This window comes from Rattus norvegicus, chromosome 2 (assembly GCF_021556685.1).
Source record: "Rattus norvegicus strain SHRSP/BbbUtx chromosome 2, alternate assembly SHRSP_T2T, whole genome shotgun sequence".
NCBI classification, from domain to species: Eukaryota; Metazoa; Chordata; class Mammalia; order Rodentia; family Muridae; genus Rattus; species Rattus norvegicus.
This window is the reverse complement of record NC_141535.1, coordinates 847,354-872,689: the sequence shown is the minus strand read 5'-3', so window position 1 is coordinate 872,689 and position 25,336 is coordinate 847,354. Positions and strand designations below refer to the sequence as shown.

Here is a 25,336-nt window from a genome sequence, read left to right as displayed (position 1 = left end):
CACAATCCAAATATTTTAATTATAAGTTATATGCCTAGATTGGGCATATCTAATACAATACTAACTTATTTCCCAATTCTAAGACTCCTTATTACTTCTGGTTTCTCCCAGCCACATGATTCTGGTGCATATTGGCTTCCTTCTCTCCTCTTCCTTCATTCTCCTTCCACCTGCCACCCCCTCCTGAGCCTCCAATCCCACCTTTCCTATCCACTATCCAATCATAGGCTCTAACCTTTTATTGACCTATTAAAGTGGAGAGAAGGTTCACATAGCATCACCTAAGTGCATGATGCTCTGCTTGTGGGGTGGGGGCAACCCCTCTTGAGGAACCAATATGAACAATAATATACAAGCAACATCAAGCCAAACCACTACAGTTTACTCGAAAGATCACAGTTTTTAGTAAAATATAATATTTGTTGTTTAAATGTGTGTCTTACTATACTTCTTACACAGCTGTTTTCCAAATGTGGGTTTGTCTGGTGTGCTGTACCAGCACAGAATATTCATAGTTACCAGTATATTTTCTTGCCACCAATACATGAATTTTTGTTGGATATGCTAAAGAGTCATAATGGTTTGACACAGGAAAGCTAATTGTCAGAATTTTGTATTGTTTTTGAGTCAGGGTTTTCTGTATAGCCCTGGCTGTCCTGGAACTCATTTTGTAGACCAGGCTGCCTTCAAACTTACAGAGATGTGCCTGACCTCTGTCTCTGAATTCTAGGGTTTAAGTCCTGTGTCCAGCTTGATATTTTTCTTTCTTTCTTTCATATTCTCTCTCTCTCTCTCTCTCTCTCTCTCTCTCTCTCTCTCTCTCTCTCTCTCTCTCTCTCTCTCTCTCGCCCCAGTTAATGGATTTTATTTGGTCACAGGGTCACAGGCCAGGTATGGCCCCAGCTTTATTTGACCTTCTTCTTTGGTGCTCAGATTGTTGGCGTGGCTGAACTTCTTGTAGCAGTAGACTACACTGTGTGCAGGCATGAGTCGCACTTGTGGCAGATCATCTTGTCACAATTGTAATTCTGGACAAGGTGACAAAGGGATGACTCGATGATGCCACTGTGCAGACGCAGCACCAGGTACAAGGTGAACTCTTTCTGGATGTTGTAGTTGGATAGGGTGTGGCCATCCACCAACTGTTTGCCAGTGAATATCAGCTCTGCTGGTCAGTGGGATGCCTTCTGTTTCTTGGGTCATTATTGATGATGTCACTGGGCTCGATCTTAAAAGTAATGGTCTTGCCCATTAGGGTCTTCATGAAGGTCTGCATGTTGGCACCTGCCACTTGGCCACCTTGCTGAAGAGAAAGAGTGGTTTGGGTTTTTTTGGGTTTTTTTTGGTTGTTTGTTTTGTTTTTTCTTTTTAACACTTAGATCATTTTGTTGACTTCATGGTGTTTGTGGAGGGCTGGTATAATTTGCATTTTAAATATATTTACCTGGATCTTCACTGCTTGCTCTGTCCTTTATCTTAACAGGCAGGTGTCCTTTGATTTGGGACTGAATAGACTTTTTTAAATTGTTTCCAGTCTGTGTTCTTCTTTCACTGGCCTTTTATGAGTCAGTTTTTCACAGAATTGGCTGTCACAGTGGTGCATGAAAGATTCGGCCAGAGCTTGAGACAAGTAGAAATGGGTGGCAGTTTTAGGACCTGTACTATCATATTTTGGAACACCAGGGGGATTATTAGAAGTAATATTATTATAACATAGTGTTATCCTAATAGTTGGGTTATAATAATCCTTATTAACAATCTCTGGTTATTCTAAGTCAGTAATTTTCCTTATGAGATAATATTTACTTTCACCTCCATAAATATAATAGTCATGCGGCAGAACTAGTAACAGCTAACAATGAAAGAACAATTCCCTGTGTATATAGACTTTGGTTTTTTTTGTGAATTACTTTTTGAAATAGGTCGAATTATAACAGCAGTATTGTTGGTATCAGGAATTGCCTTGAGCAGCAACACCATTTGGTAACTGTTGACATGGCAACAGCCTTACTTTCCCAGTATTCCTTTGGTCCAAATCCCAACTCCACGTGGGAGTAGTTATGTCATATTCCAAATGAAAGGCAGACTTCTTCTGCCCTCATGCTCTCTCTTCTCTTCATTCTTTTCTCTTTTTCTCTTGCCCCTTTCCCTTTTCTTGTTCTCCCATTAAATCTCACCAAGTGGAACTGTGGTAGTTTTGTGTGCTCTATTTGAATGTGTGTGGTGGGTACTTTATTACAAAGAGATTTTAATAACAACAAGTATGATAAGTTAAGAGCTTGGAAATCAGACTGATTGGAAATAAATTCCAATTTGGGCACTCACCAGCTGTTGAACTTACATTACTAATATAATATTTGTGGGCGATAGTAATTTTTCCCTATAGTGTTGTGAGAATTAATCTAACTCCTTGTAAATCTCTCATGTTTTATTACTTATCAGGAACATTGGGTACTAGTAGCCATTTTAATTGTTTCATGAAATAAAGTTTGTAGAGTTGTGGAGAATGGAATTTATCAAAGCTAAACGACACATAACTACACATAACTAAATTGTATAATCAGATTTATCTTATAAAATTATAATCTTAAAGGAAGAAGGTTAAAATGTAGAATAGGAAATAATGCTATGCTATTGTTAGAAGTGATTTAACATTCTATCAGAAAACTGAAGAAATGGGGGGTTGGGGATTTAGCTCAGTGGTAGAGTACTTGCCTAGAAAATGCAAGGCTCCGGAAAAAAAAAAAACTGAAGAAATGGAAATTCATCTATTAAGGTGGCATACATTCCATAATACATTCTATATTATGTTAACATTATTCTTAAATGTGATTTTTTAAAATGGACTAAATATGTTTTTAATGAGAAGAATTAGTTTGGGTTTGAAAGCTCTTTTTTTCTGTTTAGGCAATATGTCAGTATTGAGGGCACCCAGATATCAGAGCTCTGGAAGGCATGTTGATACTGTTTTCTTCTTTCTCTCCTGGGTGTGAGAAGTATAACAGATCTTAAAGATCTGTATTCTTGTTTGTTTAAAAAAACTGATACATAAGAGAGTGTGTGTTGTGTGTGTGTATGTGTCTGTGTGTGTGTGTGCGTCTGTGTGTGTGTGTATCTGAAATGATAACAATATATTCTTTGGAAAGTATTTTGTTCTTTCTCAATTAAATTTATTCATTTGTTCAAATTGGCTACCCTTTATTATCACAGGTATAGGGAAATTAGAATCCTACTGCTTTAGTGTACATTGAAATATACAGAGAAGAGTATGTTAAAGTGAGGACTCTGTTATCTCACATAGATGAGAGTTTCTGGATATTTTCTATATCTTTTTATTGTTCATTAAGGGAAATTTTCTGCTAAACTGTGTCTTCACACTTTCTCTTCTGTTCAAATAACTCCTCCCTTAATGTAGGTAAACATACTAACTTCTGGGTTTTGGATAATTCTGTATCATTGAGTTGAGTCAACTGGGCAGTCTGTTTTGCAAATGAAATTTCAGGTTTCTGTGTGTACTACTTACTAGTATTAGAAGCATTTATTTAGCATTTTTCTTTAGTTCTTTCTGGACAATATAGCTACATTTGCAGTTTCGTTTGAAAGTCAGTTTTTCTCTTATGTGAAAATACTAGAGAATTCTAGATTCCCAACAAGGCTTTATTTTTGTTCTAGATAGTTTTGACTCAGCTCTGAAAGGGATTTTTTGAATGTAAAGGAATTGATTTTAGGCCAGGGACACCTACCTTCTGGTCTAGTGTTCTTGTGTCTGGCTTATGTGGTGAGGGAGGAGAGCTTGTGTGTTATATGTCTCTTTGTTCTGAGCCCCCTGCTCTTTAAACCTATTTATACCTATTTATACCAGAATTACAAAATTCTGATTGTAGTTTTTTGTCTCATTTTCTTCTCCTACAGTCTGAACCTGGAATCCGAGTTGCCTGTTTTTCATTGTAAGAAATCAAAGGCCACAGAAAACTGACTCTGCTGCTGTTAGATTGAGTCAGTTCATCAGAGCCATGTTTGGTGGAGCAAGCTTTTAATCCTATCAGGTGAACCTCTATGAGTTCACGGCCAGCCTGGTCTACATAGAACACCTTTTCATCCTGATGCTAACCCCCAGTTGGAGTGGCATTATTACCAGAATAAACTGAAAGGAAAAGCAGGTGCACATAAGTTCTTTAAAGCAATAGTCCTCCCATGGATGGTCTCTGAATGTTGGTGTTGGTGTTGGTGCATTAGAAGTGAAAGTAGAATTGGAATAATTAACTCTTTAAAGGCTTTAAGAATGTTAGTGACTGTAGAGAGGGTATCTTGTGTATTTGTATGGATATATTACCTTTCAGTTAAAAAAAATTATGGCCTATAGGAAAGGGTAGAATAGAAGGTGGGACATCCGGGAGGCAGAAAGAATTCTGGGATAGAGCCAGGTCGGAGAGATTTGCCCTGGAAAATGTGACCAGACAGACTCGTGGTTCCTGAGCACAGGTAATGAGCCACATGGCGGTATGTAGATTTGAGTAAGTGGGTTAGAATTTGTCAGAGAAAAGTCTAGCTCTATGGCCAAGGTATTTGTTAATATATGTTGAGTCTGCGTCTTATTCCTGGGATCATGGGGCTGAGAAGAAGAACCAGGTCCAAACTTCTACAAGTGACAACATAAATCCAAACAAAATCTAAATCTGAGCAATGACCAGTGTATAGTTTTGATTTCTGGAACAGAATGATGATGTTCACCTGGAATTCAATCCCAACATAGGTTGGGAGTGAAAGCATGATTTATTTCATATTAACTAGATGAGCTATTAACGATGTGGCTTATGTCACCGTGCAGACACTGAATATTTATGTTCTTCAATATATTTTAGAACTTAAAAGCAGACACCATGGTACCTAATCTCAGCTTTCAGGAGATGACACCAAGAGAACAGAACTTTCAAGGGAAGGCTACAGAGCAGGGAACCCTGACTGAAGGAAGGACACAACGACTGTTGTAACCAGAGTCTGAATGCCTCATCTGAGTGAATTGGTTTCTTAGAAGAAATATTTCCATAACTGTCTCGGAAAATTAGTCTCTTTACAATCACAAGATCTTCATTTGTTTTACTACCCTGCATTACAGTTCCACAGAAATTGGCAAGTCTTTCCCATTGGTTTCCTTGTAGAATACATTGTAAAACCACAAATATTAAAAAAAAAATCATAGTTTTAGGAACACATTAACGAGAAGAAAGACATATAGCACAGTAGAAAGGATCTAGATTTTGGTTTTATCCCAGTTGCTTCTGTTCCCTATTTTGTCACATTTAAAAAAACAACGGTTATTTTAGAAACGACCCTGATGAGGCAAAACAGAAACTGGCCATCTGGATTTCTTTTCTGGAATTAGTCTTTCTTGGTTGCCATCATTTGCTTACACGGTGCACCAGGAAGGGTGATTGTAGACACACATTTATATTTTATATGTGTATCAGTTTTTCAAGTTTTCTAGGGCTCTTATTAGCTGTTAAATGTTTTCAGAAAATTTTGAGATTAGTGATTTGTGTCAGTAGATCTTGGGATAACTTCTTGAGCTTGTTGAGTCTTTGTTTCATTGTCTCTGGTCAGTTTCTTCAGCATACTTGTGTACTAGGTTGCTTTTTCTTTCTGAATTTACTAATTCGTATTATTAAACAGAAAAAATTTAAGTTCTAGAAAGCAAGGGATGTGTAACCAAAGGAAGTACACAGTATGTGTCCCATGCTGAAAATTAAGAAAATACTTAGTGAACATCTGTCAAAATGAGGGAAAAAAAAAACAGTTGTGCATGTTTGGTGGTGTTTCTAAGTTCCTTTGTTGCTCAGTCTGGTGGGTAGACACCAAGTCAGCTGCTTGTTTTAGTAGTCTGCATCTAGATTTTGACCTGGGTAGGTGCTTGTTCTTTGAAAGTAGAAGGAAACTAATCTTTTGTCTTGCTTTCCATCACTGGCTGGCCAAGCATGGTTTTGCAGCAGAATATTTTCTTTGCTTACTTAATTAGCTGCATCTTAGTAGCCACTGGATTTTTAAAATATTTAACATCCTTTTATAATTCATATCTTCTTCATTTCTTTTGGATGGGCCACTGGAAGTCAAATATTAGAGGAAATGTTTTAAGTTCCACTTGCTATTGAAAAGTGACAAAATGAAATATTCCTTTTCTTTAAAAAAGTAGTCATAATACCTTGATACAATATTCTTGTTTTAACTTTATGACATTGATTTTTGTATCTTAGGTCTTTGACCCATTTGGAGCCTGTAAAATTATTTGCTAGATATAGAAGGACTAGATTGTCTTGTATCAAATTTACAGCCAAACCTGTGCCTAAAACTCTTTTTCCAATGCCTTTCTTCTACTTTTTTTCCAATATCACATTCTCTAAGTCATTATTAGACATCGCACAAAAATTAAATGTACTAAGAGTCATTTTAGAAGTTAGTGTCTTTGACTTCTACACATTAGCTCTCTAAAAATTAGGTCTAATATTGACTTGTATTATTAGATGAATCATCTTTTGTGTTTTTTGGAAACTGATTTCTTGTTCCTTATATTAAGAAATTAGGTCAATGTAACCAGAGCATTTGATCCATCTGTGACTTCCTTTGTGTGCTGTTTCCTGAATCATCTCTTTGATGACTCCGTTTAGAGCTATTTAATCTCTGCACATGTTTGGGGCCTTTTACAAACCCTTCCTGGATTCTGAGGATTCAGATGTTTTCTACCCTGTTAGCAACTTTACTTTTCATTCTACAGGAGCAACAGTTAAAAAATTCTATTAGTCACAGACTGAGTCTCAGTGATTACTCTTTCACAATTTTGTGTCCTGGTCTCTGATTTCTCCAACTATTCTTCCACATTCTTTTTCCATGTGCTTGTCTAGTTTGCCCTCCAGTGAGGACCGTGTATCCTTGCATTTCCACGAATCTCACATAGAGGAGCTCACTATGCTTGCCTTAAACCTAATGAGAAATCTGTTTGTGTTACTGCATTTGGTTTACACGTATTTTATTAATGCCTTGTGCACCTATGGTTATCAGGGATGTTGGTGTATGACTTTCTTTTCCGGTTGTTTGGTTTCAGCATCAGGATTAGACTCCCAGTAAATGTTTTCTAACTGTTTTTGGAATATCTTACCTTTTCAACTTTGAGAATGTGGTGGCCGTTATTTTCATACTTTTCTTTCCCTAACTTTATATTGGCTCAAATAGGATTCAGGAAGTAATATTTACCTATTGTCAATACAGATTACAATACTGTGCACACTCAAAAGGTATACTTCTTGGTTCTGAACCATGTATGATCTTGGTTCCATTATTATAGGCGGAAATATTTTCAGAAAGAAATCTGCTTCCTAAATGTCATAGTTTAGGGCTCACCTGCTTTGTTTTGCAGCATACCCTGTTTTTGCTTTTTGTTTGTTTGTTTTGTTTTGTTTTTTGAAAAACTGCTTTTATTTGTTGTAGCACAAAACTGTTATTTAGCCTATTAATTTAAAATTAATATTTTGTAATTACATCCTTGATTTATATGAAAACAAGTCACTATACCATTTATTTCACTTCTTAGTGTGTTTTTATTGAGTTTCACCAGGTCAATTAATGAACATAGGAGGAAGGACCATGGAAAGGAGTATATCTCTTACATATTCATAGAAGATTATGCTAAGCAGGAATACTGCATGTAAGACCTAAATTTCATTGGAAGAATCTGACTGAGGAAGTGAAAAGGAAAGGATGGGAAATAGGAAAACATTTGAAAATAAGGCTGTTGACAGGCTGGAGAGGAAGGAGGAGAATGAAAATTTAAATTGTGCTACCTGAAACAATGTATTTTCATGGATACAAATATGTCTTTGCCTATTTAAAAAAGTACTACTTACTATGAGGTAGGATTTATCCATGTCAGTTATGGTATAATATGCTTTAGGAATTTAATTCCTGGGGTCTTAAATTGAAAGTTAGTGGTATGGTTATTTAAAAACTCATTAAAAACAATTTAAAAAGAGTTAATTTCTCACTGTAATTGTGCACATCTCCATTTCCATTGTTTATATAGATACTTATTACTTCTTCTTACCATCTTGTAAATGATGTTTTGTTACTTATAATAGTTTTTCTTTATGTGAGCATAGTTATAAACACACATGATAGTATAAAATAATACAAAGAACAGTGTACTCTATCTTACTTATCTGTGTGTAAATACTAATTTGTGTGTGTGTGAATATATATATGTGTGTGTATATGTGTGTGTGTGTGTGTGTGTGTGTGTGTGTGTGTACTTTTAATGTGTGAGGCATGTGCCTTGAGAGTGTGGCAGTTGCTGTGGCAACAGAAGCAAGCAGGTCTTTGTTATCTAAGGATGATGTCATTACTGGATTCAGAGGCTAGCTGTAAACCACTTCTGATGATAACATACCTCCCTTTTTCTTATCATAGAGAGAAGAAAAAAGGGAAAAAGGGGAAGCCAATGCTAAAAGCGAAATAGGGGCTTTAGACCTCTTAAACTGCTTCCTGCTGTCTAGGAGCATTACCAGTTTTGGGATGAAGCTGACTTTCACCATCCGGGCCCACTTGATAGTTGTGTAGAAGGAACTGTTTGACTTTTTGGTTAGAAAATTTTGAATTTGTCTTTGAAGGAATGTGGAAACAAGATTAATGAGGCAGGGAGGAAATAGTATCTCCAGGAAAATGGGGAGAAGAGGCATTAAGAAGGGCAATATCCTATTTCCATGTAGGGTTTTGAAAAACCCAGGAATTGGTGGCCTCATGCTGTTCCCTGCATTTCTGGATGTCTAATTGCAGCTGATGGAATGTATTTCTTACTGCCCCAGATTCGTTGACATAGAAACAGCATTCTTCCTGGAAAAACAGACAAAGACCACCTTCTTTAGCTGTCAGGACATCTAGTCCCTGTCTGTTCTGAAGCACAACTGCTGCCAAAGAATTGAACTTTTTCTGGATGATGAGCATGGTTTCATACATTCCTTGGAAACCGTTGTCAAGCTGGGATAAGAACTTCTTGTATACGGTTAGGGAAGTCGTAGGCTGTGCTGTTCCAGTGCAACTGAAGGCTCCTGGCCAGAGCTACTCTCTGGAGTTGGCTGAAGGTCCCTCTAGCCCCTGTCTAAATCCTGACAGCCTGCAAAACAGCCTGCAATTGGTTTTGTAGGTATGATCCTGCTTCTACCTCTGATCTGTCTTGAGCCTACATGACCTGTGGTGAAGGGGCTTGCAGCATTGCCCTACATGACTGGTCTGTCTCAAACCTCTGTAAAGGGGTCTTTGGGGGGAACTGATATCCTGGGAAATTGGGAAGGCACCGGCAGTCCCCTTTAAGTGTCCTGGGGATTCAACCTATCTCTGGCAGGAATCAGGGTAAATTTCACTGCTTGCCCGTCTAGTGAATTACATTGATGGATTTCCATATATTGAACCATCTCTGCATCCTTGGGATGAAATCTACTTCATCATGATGGATTATCATTTTGATGGTTGCTTGGATTTGGTTTGTAAGAATTTTATTGAGTATTTATGCTTTGATATTCATAAGGGAAATTGCTCTGAAGTTCTCTTTCTTTCTTGGTTTTTTGTGTGGTTTAGGTATAAGCATTGTTGGTATCAAGTGTTGCCTTTAGCAGTAACACCATACATTCCCAGAAGACCTTTTGGCTCAAGTCTCACCTCCACCTGGGCATTTTTACCTCATAGTACAAATAAAAGCCTCCACCCTCACTGTCTTTTCTGTTCTTTCTCTGGCCCCTTCCCTTGTATTTAATAAGGGAATTATTAAATCTCACCACATGGAACCGTGTTGGTATTGGTTTGGTGTGCTCTTTCTGGTCGGGCGCAGCCAGTATTTAATAGCAACAAGCATAATTATGGTTTCATAGAAGGAATTGGCTAGTGTTCCTTCTTTTTCTATTTTGTGGAATAGTTTGCACCATATTGGTATGACATCTTCTATGAAGGTCTCATAGGATTCTGCACTAAACACATCTGTTCCTGGGCTTTATTTGGTTGGGAGACTTTTAAGAACCGCTTCTATTTCTTTAGTAGTTATGGGACTGTTTAGATGCTTTGTGTGATCCTGACTTAACTTTGGTACCTGGTATCTGTCTAGAAAATTATCCATTCAATACAGATTTTCCTGTATTGTTGAATATAAGCTTTTGTAGTAGGATCTGATTATTTTCTGAATTTCCTCAGATTCTCTTGTTATGTCTTACTTTTCATTTCTGATTTGTTAATTTGGATAGCCTGTGCCCTCTGGTTAGCCAGGCTAAGGGTTTATTATCTATCTTGTTGATTTTCTCAAAAAACCAGCTCCCACTTTTGTGGATTCTTTGTATATTCCTTTTTTGTTTCTACTTGCTTGATTTCAGCCCTGAGTTTAATCCAATTTCCTGCCTTCTACTCTTCTTGGGTGCATTTGCTTCTTTTAGTTCTAGTTGTTTTAGGTGTTCTGTCAAGGTGCTAATGTATGCTCTCTCTCCAATTTCTTTTTGAGCTGTAAGTTTTCCTCTTAGCACTGCTTTCATTGTGTTCCATAAGTTTGGGTACATTGTACCTTTATTTTCATTAAATCCAAAAAAGTCTTTAATTTATTTCTTTATTTTTTCCATGACCAAGTTATCATTGAGTAGATTGTTATTCAGCTTCCATGTATACGTGAGCTTTCTGTCACTATTGTTATTGAAAACAAGCCTTAGTCCATGTTAATGTGATAGGATGCATGCAATTATTTCAATCTTATATCTGTTGAGGTCTGTTTTGTGATCAATTATATGGTCAGTTCTGGAGAAGGTACCATGAGGTTGTAAGAAGATATATTATTTTGTTTTGGGATGAAATGTTCTATTAATATCTGTTAAGTCCATTTGGTTCATAACTTAGGTTAGTTTCTCTATGTCTCTGTTTAATTTCTGTTTCTATGAGCTGTCCATTGATGAAAGTGGGGTTTTGAAATCTCCCACTGTTATTGTGTGACATGCAATATATGCTTTGAGCTTTAGTAAGGTTTCTTTTATGAATGCAAGTGCCCTTGCATTTGGAGCATAGATATTCAGGACTGAGAGTTCATCTTGTTGGACTTTTCCTTCGATGAATATGAAGTGTCCTTCCTTATCTTTTCTGAAAACTTTTAGTTGAAAGTTGATTTTATTCGATATGAGAATGGCTATTCCAGCTTTTTTCTTTGGACCATTTGCTTGGGAATTTATTTTCCAGCAATTTACTGAGGTAATGTCTGTCATTGTCACTTATGCGGGTTTCCTGTTTGCAGCAAATGCTGAGTCCATTTTAATTATCCACTCTGTTTGTCCATGTCTTATTATTAGAGAAGTGAGTCCATTGATATTAAGAGATATTAAAGAATAGGATTGTTGTTTCCTGTTATTTTTTGTTGTTAGAGGTGGAATTATATTTGTGTATTTCTCTTCCTTTGGTTTTGTTGCAAGAAGATTACTTCTGTGCTTTTTCTAGGGTTAGTTTTCCTCCATGTGTTTGAGTTTTCAATCTATTATTCTTTGTAGGACATAAATACCTATCTTAAAGAAATACAGCACAACACAGGTAAGGAATAGAAGCCCTTAAGAAAGAAACACAGAAATCTCCTGAAGAACTACAGGAAAGCACAAACTAACAGGTAAAGGAATTGAACAAAGTCATCCAGGAATTAAAAATGGAAATAGAAACAATAAAGAAAGCACAAAGGGTGACAACCCTGGAGATGGAAAAAGAAGGAAGGAGATCAGGTGTCAGAAACACAAGTATTTTCAATCAAAAATCAAGAGGTAGAGGAGAGAATCTCATCGGCAGAAGATAACAGAAAACACTGACACAACCATCAAAGATAATGTAAAATGCAAAAAATTCCGAACCCAAAACATTGAGGAAATCCAAGACACAATGAAAAGACCAACCCTAAGGATAGTAGGTATAGAAGAGAGCTAAGATTTCCAACATAAATTTCCAGTAAATATCTTCAACAAAATTATAGTAGGATACTTCCCTAAAGAAAAGAAAGACAGGCCCATAAACATACAAGAAGTTTACCGAACTCCAAATAGATTGACCAGAAAGGAAATCTGTGCCATCACATAATAGTCAAAATACCAAATGCACAAAAAAAGAAAGAATATTAAAGCAGTAAGGGAAAATATCAAGTAACATATAAAGGGAGACCTATTAGAATTACACCAGACTTCTCACCAGAGACTATTAAAGCCAGAAGATCCTTGGAAGATGTCATACAGACCCTAAGAGAACACAAATCCAGGCTACTCTATCCAGCAAAACTGTCAATTAACAAAGATGGAGAAACCAATATACTCCATGACAAAACCAAATATACAAAGAACCTATGCATTTATTATGTGTATCTGTGTGTCAGACAGACATCTATATACACATGTAAATAAGTTACATATTTACTAAATTACTCAAAAACATTTTACAATATTCAAGTAGACATATTTACACACATGCCTACATATACAAGTTTGGCTGGTATATACCCACGGGTTAGGTGTCTTTTTTGCATATCTATCTTTATAAATGTGTGTGATCTGTGTGTGTGTGTGTGTCTGTGTGTGTGTGTGTGTGTGTGTTTGTGTGTGTGTGTGTGGCATGTGTGTGATGTGTACATATTTATGTGTGAATGCACACCCTTTTGTGTGGAAACACATGTGAAAGTCAGAGGAAAAGTTCATGTGTAGGTTCTCACCCCTTACCTTGTCCTGGGTAGCCTCTATTGCTACTACCACTGAGTAGTCAAGGCTACCTTGATCAGAAGCATCCAAGACTTATCTTCTTTTCTCTTTCCACCTTACCATGTGACCTGTGGTATCCACATCAACCATGCCCATGCTTATTTCTTCTGGATTAGTATTTGATATGGTGGCTGTTTGCGGCAAGGTCTTTTCCTTAATGAATAAAGGTTTCAGGGCACCAATCACTGGACATATACTTCCAGCTTAGACTTCCAGGTTGGAGGGAGAAAGAGAGGATGAGAAAAGGGACCTGTGGATTGTTGGATTGTGGGAGAACTTGAGGTAGGTGATATAATGAACTAGAGCCTCCCACTTAGATTTCCGATCAGTCAGGATCAGCCACTGAAGGATTTCATTTACTATGGCTTACTAATAAGGATGTTAGTAGTTGTACTCAGTGACTGAATTACCTGTTGATTCTAAAATAAGTTTGTGTTGTGTTTGCCTTCACACAGCTTCTCAACTGTTTTCCCGAGATAGGTACAGCCCCACTCCCACCCCCACCACCCAACCAGCCGATAAATTTGGATGCTCGAATCTGAGGTTTGTCATGGTAGTGACTTTCTAAGGTGACATAGCTAATTGGGTGAAGAGATTTCTGGAGCTACAGGCCAGAAAGTCTGTCAAGATGAGAACAGCCCACCAGGGCCAAATGACCCATTGGTGCCATGTGACCTGCTGATACATGGGGTAATATGGGATGGTGCCTTCTTCGGTATTTCACGCTGCAGGTGTTCAAATTCAGTTTGAACCAAAATGAGTACTTTGGTATTAAAGCCTAAGTTTTAACCAATAACAATATTCCAGCACTGACATTATATTTCTTAGCATAAAGCATTCTATGGGATATGTACGGTTCAGAATGAGTTCTCTGTATTTGATCTTTTCACAAGATTCAACCCAACTCCCAGCTCCTTTGGAGGTCACCAACTATACTATAGGCTGTTCTACTACGGCACGAAACCTGGGCATAAAATGTAAAATGTTATCAGGTTGATTGAATTCCCATGAATCCATTTCCTTTCACTTTCCTCTTTGTTCAGCCACTGATGACTTTTGGTTGTCTTTTTAAGCAGCCATACACATACCACCTTTTACATTGTCTTTTACAGAGAGGCTCTATGTCTCATGTCTGGACAAACCACACCAGGCAAACAGGGCTCCACGTGGAGAGGTTTATTGGAATGGTAGAGACAAAGGCCAAGGGGGGAAGAGAGGTAGGAGAGAAAGAGAGAAGAAAAAAGGAAGAGAGGAGAGACAAGTGGAAGAGGGCAGAAAGGATCTGCCTTTTATGTGAAATGTGGTGTAACTGTAACATGAAATGTATGCTGGAAATGGATGACCGTTGCCTTGACAACAGATGCTCAGGTGACCAGATGACATCATTGCTGGAGGCAAAAGCAGTTCCTGATACCAACATTTGGAAATTTCGGTCACCAACTGGGACCCTCCTTTGTACCTGTAGCATACCTGTCAAAAAAACTAGATCTAACCATGCAGGGATGGCACCTTGTGTTTGTACCTTAGCAGCTGCTGAACTCCTTATTCAAGAATAAGAAAACCTAACATTTGGGTTGCCTATAATGGTCTTCTCCTCTTATAACATGTCACAGCTCCTACCTTTCAAAGGTTTACAGAATCTACCTCCCTCCAAGGTTCTTTCTCTTCAGGTAGCACTAATAGAAGACTCCACACTAACCTTTCAATCACACCCACCTTTCCAAACTTCTTTCTCCACCAAATACTAACCACTCCTTATTTCACCCCTGCACTAAAACCTTAGAGGAATTATTACCTCACCCTTCACACATACAGGAGGGCAATTTGCCTCAGACCGTCTATACCTGGTATACAGATGGAAGCTCCTTTCTACATGAAGGAGCCATAAGAGCCAGCTGCCCCATAGTGTCAGACACTGAGGCACAGGCCCTTCCTGCTCATACCACCAATCAACAGGCTGAAGTAGTAGTCCTTACCCATGCCTTTCAACTGGCACAGGGACATACCCTCAACATCTACACAGATTCTAAACATGCTTTCCATATCATCCTGACCCATGCCCCTAATTGGAAGGAGCATGGGGTACTTGTGACTAAAGGAGGATCAGTAACTAATGCAAACCAAATTATGGCCATGCTAAAGGCCTCCCATCTCCACACAGCTATTGGATTTGTCCACTGCAGATCCCACCTGCTAATGACTCTATTGTCTCCAAGGGAAACAACATAGCTGAAGAGGCAGTCAGAGCTGAAGCCCTTAGGGGCCTACACTTGTCTCACCCTCCCCAGGACATTCTTACACTGCAACCCACAACCCCACTCTCACTCCCTAACACTCATCAAACTGTCCTATCTTCACCACATCTTTCATCCTAACAGCAAGGCATTGTCTTATTTTGTTAAAACCCACCTGAAGCCTACTCCTAAGGACTTAAGTTTCTTAAAATCCATCACTGCCTCTTCCAAAGTCTGTCAAATGTCAGACTTCAACCTCTGGTATTGTAGCACCCCTTTTTCTACCCATCAGGCCAGAGGTTCCCTTCCTGGAACTGACTGGCAACTTGTCTTACCCACATGCCAAATGTGCCAAGTACCTCCTAGTTTTGATTGACACATTCTCGGGGTGGGTGGAGGCATATCCCACAACTAACAAAAGGGTTCAGACAGTTTCTGAGCTCCTCTTCCAAGAGATCATCCTCAATTTGGTGTCTCAGCCTCCCTTCAGTGAGACAATGGTCCCAAATTTACTTCCCAAATTTCTCAAATTCTGTCTAAGGCCCTAGACACCACCTGGCATTTTCATATTCCATACCACCCTCAATCTTCAGGTAAGGTAGAAAGAACTAACTGCTCCCTAAAAACCACTCTTGTCAAACTGTCACAGGAACTTCGATTGGGCAAAACTCCTACCTCTGGCTCATTTAAGGCTACAAGCTCTCCCCAAGTGAACTCTCTTTGTCTCATCTTTCAAACTTATGTATGGATGTCAGTACTAATTCCTGGTCTTTCAAGTAAATGCACTCCCCTCCTAGACCATTGACTTACCCCATTACTTTGTCACCACCTTTCTCTCCTATGGAACTTTACTGACCACCACTGACTAAGGCCACATGCTGTCTCCTGTCTACTACCTATCAACATTTGAGACCAAGTTCTTCTGTCCCCTCCAGATCAGTAGCTCTTAGATGTCTCTCCTAAATGGTAGGGCCCTTCATGGACCCTGCTCTCTTAAGCTCCACAAGATGTTGAGATCACCCACCTTGTCCCCAATCCCAGAAGAATGAGACTCCACTCTAGCATCTGTGCTCCACTCCACTGGATTAGACCTGGGCTTCTCATCTGATCGTTTCCATCCATGGTATCACTTACATTTAGAGATTTGAGGTTCAAGGAATCCCCACTGATAACAAACAGACTTTCCCAATAGGATCAGGAAACCACTCCATGCTGGGAGCCAATCCAGATTGCTGTCATCCCTATATCTGTCATTCCTTCTACATATTATGTTCTCTTTGTCTGCTTCCTCTTTGACCAGACAAAAGATGATTGCAAAAAATGACCAGACAAATATGGGGGCTGCCCATATTGGTCGTTCCAGATACATATGTTAGGACCAAGGACCAATCACTTCTGTCAGCAATGCAAGACCTTGTTCTTCTATATACCAGACCCATGGAATCCCAGTTAGAAAACAGGAATTGTTTGTAAGCTCTAATGTAAAAACCAAGCAGGGTCTCCAGTGAGTACTGTCCACATGCAGAGAAATTTTGTACAATTTCCAAAACTCTAGATATTGGAAAAATAGGAGAAATAATCAAACACTCCTCCAGGGTCCTTACGTCCTTGACATCCCCCCTCACAAATGGTACTAACTTGTCATTTAGACTTTTGATTCAGACCCTTACCTTGGTGTACCAACTCCTTATGGCACCCAACCTGGTCACTTTAAAGACTGCTAGCTACGCAGTACCCCCCTGAAACTAATTCACAATTGCCAGTTACAGCCTCTCTAGTGATGCTGCCCAATAACCTTACCTCAGCTTTTATCAGCTGCCCTGACTCCGATGCTGCCATCGCCCCATACTTTTTTATATCCCTCTTATTGGTTTGACAGTTTTATGACATCCAGGACATGTTCTGAAGGGAAACTCAGTTCCCTAGACTGTAATAGATCCACCATCCTTGATGCCCCATCTCTACTGCAGTGCCCTGCAGTCCAAAACACGTCAATTCTCTGTGGCACTGGTATATATCATCACCTACCTGCCAGCTGGTCAGGAAGAGTTTGCACACTGGTGTTCCTTCCCTGAACTAGGAGTAATACATGGCAAAGTATCTCAACCAATTCCAGTTTTTGACATACCTGTCCAGCATAAGAGGGCACTGCAGGTTGTGCCAATCCTGGTTGCTGCAGGAGTAGCTACAGGTGCTGGCACTGGAATAACAGGGCCGAAGACTTCCCAGAAATTCTTATCCAAGCTTGCAACCGTTTCCAGTGAATGTATGAAACCATGCTCATCATCCAGAAAAAGTTCGATTCTTTGGCAGCAGTTGTGCTTCAGAACTGACAGGGACTAGAAGTCCTGACAGCTAAAGAAGGTGGTCTTTGTCTGTTTCACCAGGAAGAATGCTGTTTCTATGTCAACGAATCTGGGGCAGTAAGAAATACATTCCATCAGCTGCAATCAGACATCCAGAAATGCAGGGAACAGCATGAGGCCTCCAATTCCTGGGTTTTTCAAAACCCTATATGGAAATAGGATACTGCCTTCTTAATGCCTCTTCTCCCCATTTTCCTGGAGATACTATTTCCTCCCTGCCTCATTTATCTTGTTTCGACATTCCTTCAAAGACAAATTCAATATTTTCTAACCAAAAATCAAACAGTTCCTTTTACACAACTATCAAGTGGGCCTGGATGGTGAAAGTCAGCTACATCCCAAAACTGATAATGCTCCTAGACAGCAGGGAGCAGTTTAAGAGGTCTAAAGCCCCTATTTCCCTTTTAGCATCGGCTTCCCCTTTTTCCATTTTTTCTTCTCTCTATGATAAGAAAAAGGGAGGTATGTTATCATAAGAAGTGGTTTACAGCTAGCCTCTGAATCCAGCAATGACATCATCCTTAGGTAACAATGACCTGCTTGGTTCTGTTGCCACGGCAACCGCCACACTCTCAAGGCACATGCCTCACTCACATTAAAAGTACACACACACACACACACACACACACACACACACACACAAATGAGCATTTACAAACAGATAAGTAAGGTAGAGTACACTATTCTTTGTATTATTTTATACTATCATGTGTGTTTATAACTATGCTCACATAAAGAAAAACTATTATAAGTAACTAAACATCATTTAAAAGATGGTAAGAAATAATACGTATCTATATAAGCAATGGAAATGGAGAAAAGTACACAATTACAGTGAGAAATTATCTCTTTTTAAATTGTTTTTAATGAGTTTTTAAAAAACGATACCACTAACTTTCAATTTAAATCCCCAGGAATTAAATTCCTAAAGCATATTGTACCATAACTGAAGAACTAAAGAAAAATGCTAAATAAATGCTTCTAATACTAATAAGTAGTACACACATAAACCTGAAATTTCATTTGCAAAACAGACTGCCCAGTTGACTCAACTCAATGATATAGAATTATCCAAAACCCAGAAGTTAGTATGTTTACCTACATTAAGGGAGGAGTTATTTGAACAGAAGAGAAAGTCTAAAGACACAGTATAGCAGAAAATTTCCCTTAATGAGCAATAAAAAGATATAGAAAACATCCAGAAACTCTCATCTATGTGAGATAACAAAGTCCTCAGTTTAAGATACACTTCTCTGTATATTTCAACGTACACTAAAGTAGTACTATTCTAATTTCCCTATACCTGTGATAATAAAGGGTAGCCAATTTGAACAAACGAATAAATTTAATTGAGAAAAAACAAAATACTTTCCAAAGAATATATTGTTATCATTTCAGATACACACACACACACACAGACACAGACACACAGACACACAGACACTCCCCCCCCTTCTCTCTCTCTCTCTCTCTCTCTCTCTCTCTCTCTCGCTCATGTATCAATTTTTTTAAACAAACAAAAATACAGATCTTTAAGATCTGTTATACTTCTTACACCCAGGAGACAAAGAAGAAAACAGCATCAACATGCCTTCCAGAGCTCTGATGTCTAGGTGCCCTCAATACTGACATATTGCCTAAGTAGAAAAAAAGAGCATTCAAACCCAAACTAATTCGTCTCATTAAAATCATATTTAGTTATTTTTAAAAATCACATTTAAGAATAATGTTAACATAATGTAGAATATATTATGGACTGTACACCACCTTCATAGATGAATTTCCATTTCTTCAGTTTTCTGATAGAATGTTAATCACTTCTAACAATAGCATAGCATTATTTCCTATTCTACATTCTAACCTTCTTCCTTTAAGATTATAATTTTATAAGATAATCTTATTATACATCTTAGTTATGTGTAGTTTCACCTATTTAGCTTTGATAAACTCCATTCTGCACTACTCTACAAATTTTATTTAATGAAACAATTACAATGGCTACTACTACTCAATGTTCTTGATAAGTAATAAAACACAAGGAGTTAGATTAATTCTCACAACACTATAGGGAAAAATTACTATCACCCACAACTTTTATATTAGTAATATAAGTTCAACAGCTGGTGAGTGCCCAAATTGGAATTTATTTCCAGTCAGTCTGATTTCCAAGCTCTTAAATTATCATACTTGTTGTTATTAAAATCTCGTTGTAATAAAATACCCACCACACCCATCCAAATAGAGCACACAAAACTAACACAGTTCCACTTGGTGAGATTTAATGGGAGAACAAGACAAGGGAAAGGGGCAAGAGAAAGAAGAGAAAAGAATGAAGAGAAGAGAGAGCATGAGGGCAGAAGAAGTCTGCCTTTCATTTGGAATATGACATAACTACTCCCACATGGAGTTGGGATTTGGACCAAAGGAATACTGGGAAAGTAGGGCTGTTGCCATGTCAACAGTTACCAAATGGTGTTGCTGCTCAAGGCAATTCCTGATACCAACAATACTGCTGTTATAATTCGACATATTTCAAAAAGTAGTTCACAAAAAAACAGTCTATATACACATTATTAGCTCTTATTTCATTATTAGCTCTTAATAGTTCTGCCGCATTACTATTATATTTATGGAGATGAAAGCAAATATTTTCTCATAAGGAAAATTACTGACTTAGAATAACCAGAGATTGTTAATAAGGATTATTATAACCCAACTATTAGGATAACACTACATTATAATAATAGTACTTCTAATAATCCCCCTGGTGTTCCAAAATATGATAGTACAGGTCCTAAAACTGCCACAAATTTCTACCTATCTCAAGCTGTGGCCGAATCTTTCCTGCATTGTGTCAGCCAATTCTGTGAAAAACTGACTCATAAAAGGCCAGTGAAAGAAGAACACAGACTGGAAACAATTAAAAAAAAGTCTATTCAGTCCCAAATCAAAGTACACCTGCCTGTTTAACATAAAGGACAGAGCAAGCACTGAAGATCCAGGTAAATATATTTAAAATGCAAATTATAGCAGCCCTCAACAAACACCGAGAAGTGAACAAAATGATCTAAGTATTAAAAGAAAAAACAAAACAAACAAACAAAAAAACCCAAAAACCCCAAACCACTCTTTCTCTTCAACAAGGTGGCCAAGTAGCAGATGCCAACGTGGAGATCTTCATGAAGACCCTAATGGGCAAGACCATTACTCTTGAGATTGAGCCCTGTGACACCATCAATAATGATCCAAGACAAGTAAGGCATCCCACCGACCAGCAGAGCTGATATTCGCTGGCAAACAGTTGGAGGATGGCCACACCCTGTCCAACTACAACATCCAGAAAGAGTCAACCTTGCACCTAGGGCTGCATCTGCACAGTGGCATCATCGAGTCATCCCTTTATCACCTCGTCCAGAATTACAATTGTGACAAGATGATCTGCCACAAGTGCTACTCATGTCTGCACACAGCGTAGTCAACTGCTACAAGAAGTTCAGCCACTCCAACAACCTGCGCCCCAAAGAAGAAGGTCAAATAAGGCTGGAGCCATACCTGGCCTGTGACCCTGTGACCAAATAAAATCCATTGACTGGGGCAAAAAAGAGAGAGAGAGAGAGAGAGAGAGAGAGAGAGAGAGAGAGAGAGAGAGGGAGAGAGAGAATGACAAAGAAAAATATCAAGCTGGGCACAGGACTTAAACCCTAGCATTCAGAGACAGAGGGTAGGCACATCTGTGTAAGTCTGAAGGCAGCCTGGTCTACAAAGTGAGTTCCAGGACAGCCAGGGCTATACAGAAAACCCTGACTCAAAAACAAAACAAAATTCTGACAATTAGCTTTCCTGTGTAAAACCATTATGACCCTTTAGCATATCCAACAAAGATTCATGTATTGGTGGCAAGAAAATACACTGTTAACTATGAATACTCTATGCTGGTACAGAACACCAGACAAACCCACATTTGGAAAACAGCTGTGTAAGAAGTATAGTAAGATACACATTTAAAAAACTAACATAATAATCCAATAGGATTTTGTACTAAAAACTGAGATCTTACGAGTAAACTGTAGTGGCTTGGCTTGATGCTGCTTGTATATTATTGTTCATATTGGTTCCTCAAGAGGGGTTGCCCCCACCCCACAAGCAGAGCATCATGTACTTAGGTGATGCTATGTGAACCTTCTCTCCACTTTAATAGGTCAATAAAAGGTTAGAGTCTATGATTGGGTACTGGATAGGAAAGGTGGGACTTGAGGCTCAGGAGGGGGTGGCAGGTAGAAGGAGAAAAAGAATGAAGGAGGAGGAGAGAAGGAAGCCACTATGCACCAGAATCATGTGGCTGGGAGAAACCAGAAGTAATAAGGAGTCTTAGAATTGGGAAATAAGCTAGTATTGTATTAGATATGCCCAATCTAGGCATATAACTTATAATTAAAATATTTGGATTGTGTGTCTTTTACATGGGCTGTTAGTGTTGGAAATTTTAGTAACAAATTGACAAACCCATGTCTGGCTTAGAACCAAAGTAGCCCGATACAGAAATCCACCCCCCTCCACTGAATATTAACAACTAGGGCTTCACTCTAAAGCTGCTTCAGGGTGTTAATTAAGCATGAGTCTAAAGGGTGTACTGAGAGGCTCCCTGCCCAAGCCCCAAGCAAACCTAGGCAACCAGAGGTACCACACCAGCCCTGATCTAGGACACAAGGTGGTGCCAATGCCACAACACAGTTGTGGTTCCCTGAGTGTGAGAAAAAAAAAGGACAGGAAGTCAAGGTTGCCTGAGATGAGGCCTTCACAACTGAAAATTTGCAACTGAAAACACAGCAGGTATCTTTCCAAAGCTTTCTCCCAGAAAACAATGGGCTGGTCTAGGCATCTCTCTCCCAAGTCAACCTTCCCATGCACACTTTGATTTCCAACATCCCTCCACTTCTAAACAGGGCACAGGACACAGGCAGCAAGACCAGCTCTCTCAACTGCTTACACTGCAGGCTGTATAAGATCAATACACAGGCTGAAGGCTATACAGGACAGTCAAAAGACCTAAAGGGCTCAAAACACAAAAGCCAAGGGTCTTTGTACAGTCAGCCCCTCCCTACTAGTGAAAGAATCCGAAAGGACCTTAATGTCCTAAAACAAACACCAGAAGGAAACAAAGATAAAAGAAACTTCAGACCAAATATAAGAATTAAAATAGTACCACTGCACTCTTTTCCTCCTTCGCTTTTCCCCACATAAAGTGATATAGAAAATTGAAGTTTCTTAAGTAGTGAATATAAAAAGCAGTGATTTTGTTTTTAACATTCTTAGCTTCTCAGAGTATATATGACCAAAGTCTAAGAAATTAAATTTGCCAAGGTATGTTGAAGAAAATTTTTGCATTTTCTATAGGCTAACTCTAAAAGCTGTACCAGGATCCACTCTGGAGTAACACTTTACCAGCAAAACTTGTAATTATAAACAGTATGATCTGCTCTCGTTAATCAAATATCTTGATTGATTAGTACTTAACTTTAACTCAACGAATAAATAAAATAGATTCAGTCATCACAGAGACAACAACAGTACAATTAATACAGTAATGAAAATGTAGCTTTACCTTGTGTCTATATAACAAGGAACTATAGTAAGGACTAAAGAGGGCTAATATTGCACATACCTTAAGAGGCATGGACCTGGGCAGGAGAGATAGCTCAGTGGGTAAGAGGTCCTGAGTTCAATTCCCAAAAACCACATGGTGACTCACAACCATCTGTAATGGGATCTGATGCCCTACCCTGATGTGTCTGAAGACCGCTACAGTGTACTCATGTTAATTGATTAGTTAATTAATTAATTGATTAGCCATGGACCCAGAGAAACAAGGTGAATTCATCTAAACCAGTATGAAGACAACCAGGCAATCAAGCACAGTGATATATGAAGAGACCTTAAATGACAAATATGAATCAGTCAACTGCATGGGTTAAAAAAAATGACACTGACATACATATTGATAGCAATTTGCTGTCATTTGGGGGCAAACGTACACAACTATGACCATCAAGAAGACTCAAAATTAAGAAAAATTTGGGTAGTAATACTCAATAAAGAAAGACAAGTACTAAAATGATCAGAAAGGAATAAATCTAGATTGGGTAAATGAAAACTCAGAAAGAAATTATTTGGTATAAAAAAAAGAAAATAAAATTAATTAAATAAATAAATAATTGGGGGCCAGAAACAGATGGAACAATCTCACTGGGCAAAAAAAGTAGGTGAGTAGGTATCTTACAGTTTTATTGCTGTGAAGAGACACTGTTACTGAGTCAACTTTGATAAGGAAAACTGACATTGGGCTGGCTTACACTCTCAGAAATTTCGTCCATTATCGCCATGGTGGGAAGCACAGCAGCATTCAGGGAGGCATCGTGCTGGAGAAGGGGCTGAGAGTTCTACATCTTCATCTGAAGGCAGGAGCAGGAGACTGTGTCGACACTGGTCATAGCTTGAATATAAAGACCTCACAGCCCACTTTCCCAGTGACCCACTTCCTCCAACATGGTCACACATACTCCAACAAGGCCCCACCTCCTAATAGTGCCACTCCTTATACGACAAGCATTCAAGCATATGAGCCTATGGTGGTCATTCCTATTCAAATCACCACAGCAGATAAGTCTTCAGACAGGGAGTTCATAGCTAAAACTATATAAAAATTAAAATTTCCAGATATCTTCACCAACCCACAAGACAAACTACTTATTCATTCCAGAGACTAGACCCAGCAAGAGTAGATAGAGCTGGTAGAAGAGGCAACCAACACAAAGGGGTAACTCGGTGATACCCTTTCTAGACTGACAATTATGGCCCTTTCCTGACCTTCTTTGTCAAATCTAAAAATGTTCTCTGCTATGTATGTACCCTTTCTCAAGCAAAAAAAACAGATCTTTCTCTAGGAAAACACAAGCATGCAACCCAAAGGACCTCAGAGTCAACCCTAATCCTGAGTTCCTGCATGAAGACCCTGAGAGATGAAGTGAAGCCTGGGATACTTGTACAGATTCCAAGGTGTTGGAAGCGCCAAAGCTGTGATTTCTGCCAGGGAGAGTTGCTTACATGGGATAGAACCAGCCTGGAAGAGATATATTTTACAGGCAGAAAGATGGAGGGATGGTACCATCTAAGCCTCTGATATCAGATATTAAGCTAGAGCCCTGGTTCTCAACCTTCCTATAGCTGTGACCCTTTAATGCAATTCCTTGTGTTGTGGTGAACCCCAACCATAAAATTATCTTTGTTGCTACTTCACAACTGTAATTTTGCTACTGTCATGAATCATAATGTAAATATATGTTTACAGATGGACTTAGGGAGCCCCTGTAAATGGGCCATGACCTACAGGTGGGAAGTCTGACCTAGGGGACTTGATGTTTACATGCTGCCTTATCAGTCTTGCTTGGTCCAGCGTTTTCTGAATATGCCCCCATTCCTCCTTTTAGGAAATAGTAATATATATGTTTTCCATTGTATGTTGAAATTAATTCACTTTTCAAATTCACAGGGTTTTATCGAGACTGTGGGAGACCATGGGGACTTCTGAAGTAGGATTAAATATACTTCATAGTATAACAATGGCCTTTGGAGCCTGGGAGGGAAATGTGGTTTGAATGAGTATATCTCCCATAGGCTCAAATGTCTGAAACCTGGTGGTGACCTTACAGGCTATACCTTGCTAGGGGCTAGCTCTGAGGCTAGTATATATTGACTAGCCCCAATTCCTGTTCACACATTCTGCTTCATATTTGGGGTTTAACATGTGCTCTCTCAGCGTCCTGCCATGATGGTCTCATGGAAGCCCAACCAAAATAAACTCTTCCATAAACTGACTTGGTCATGGTATTTCATTATAGCCACAGAAAAGCAAATAAGTCAGACTATAAGTAATTGAAGATTAAAACAAAATTTT

General features: G+C 38.7%; 1 pseudogene; it reads right to left on the bottom strand.

The window, feature by feature from the left end:
• LOC148006609 (uncharacterized) overlaps positions 1 to 25,336 on the bottom strand; it is a 2,902,548-nt pseudogene that overhangs the window by 2,079,134 nt on the left and 798,078 nt on the right.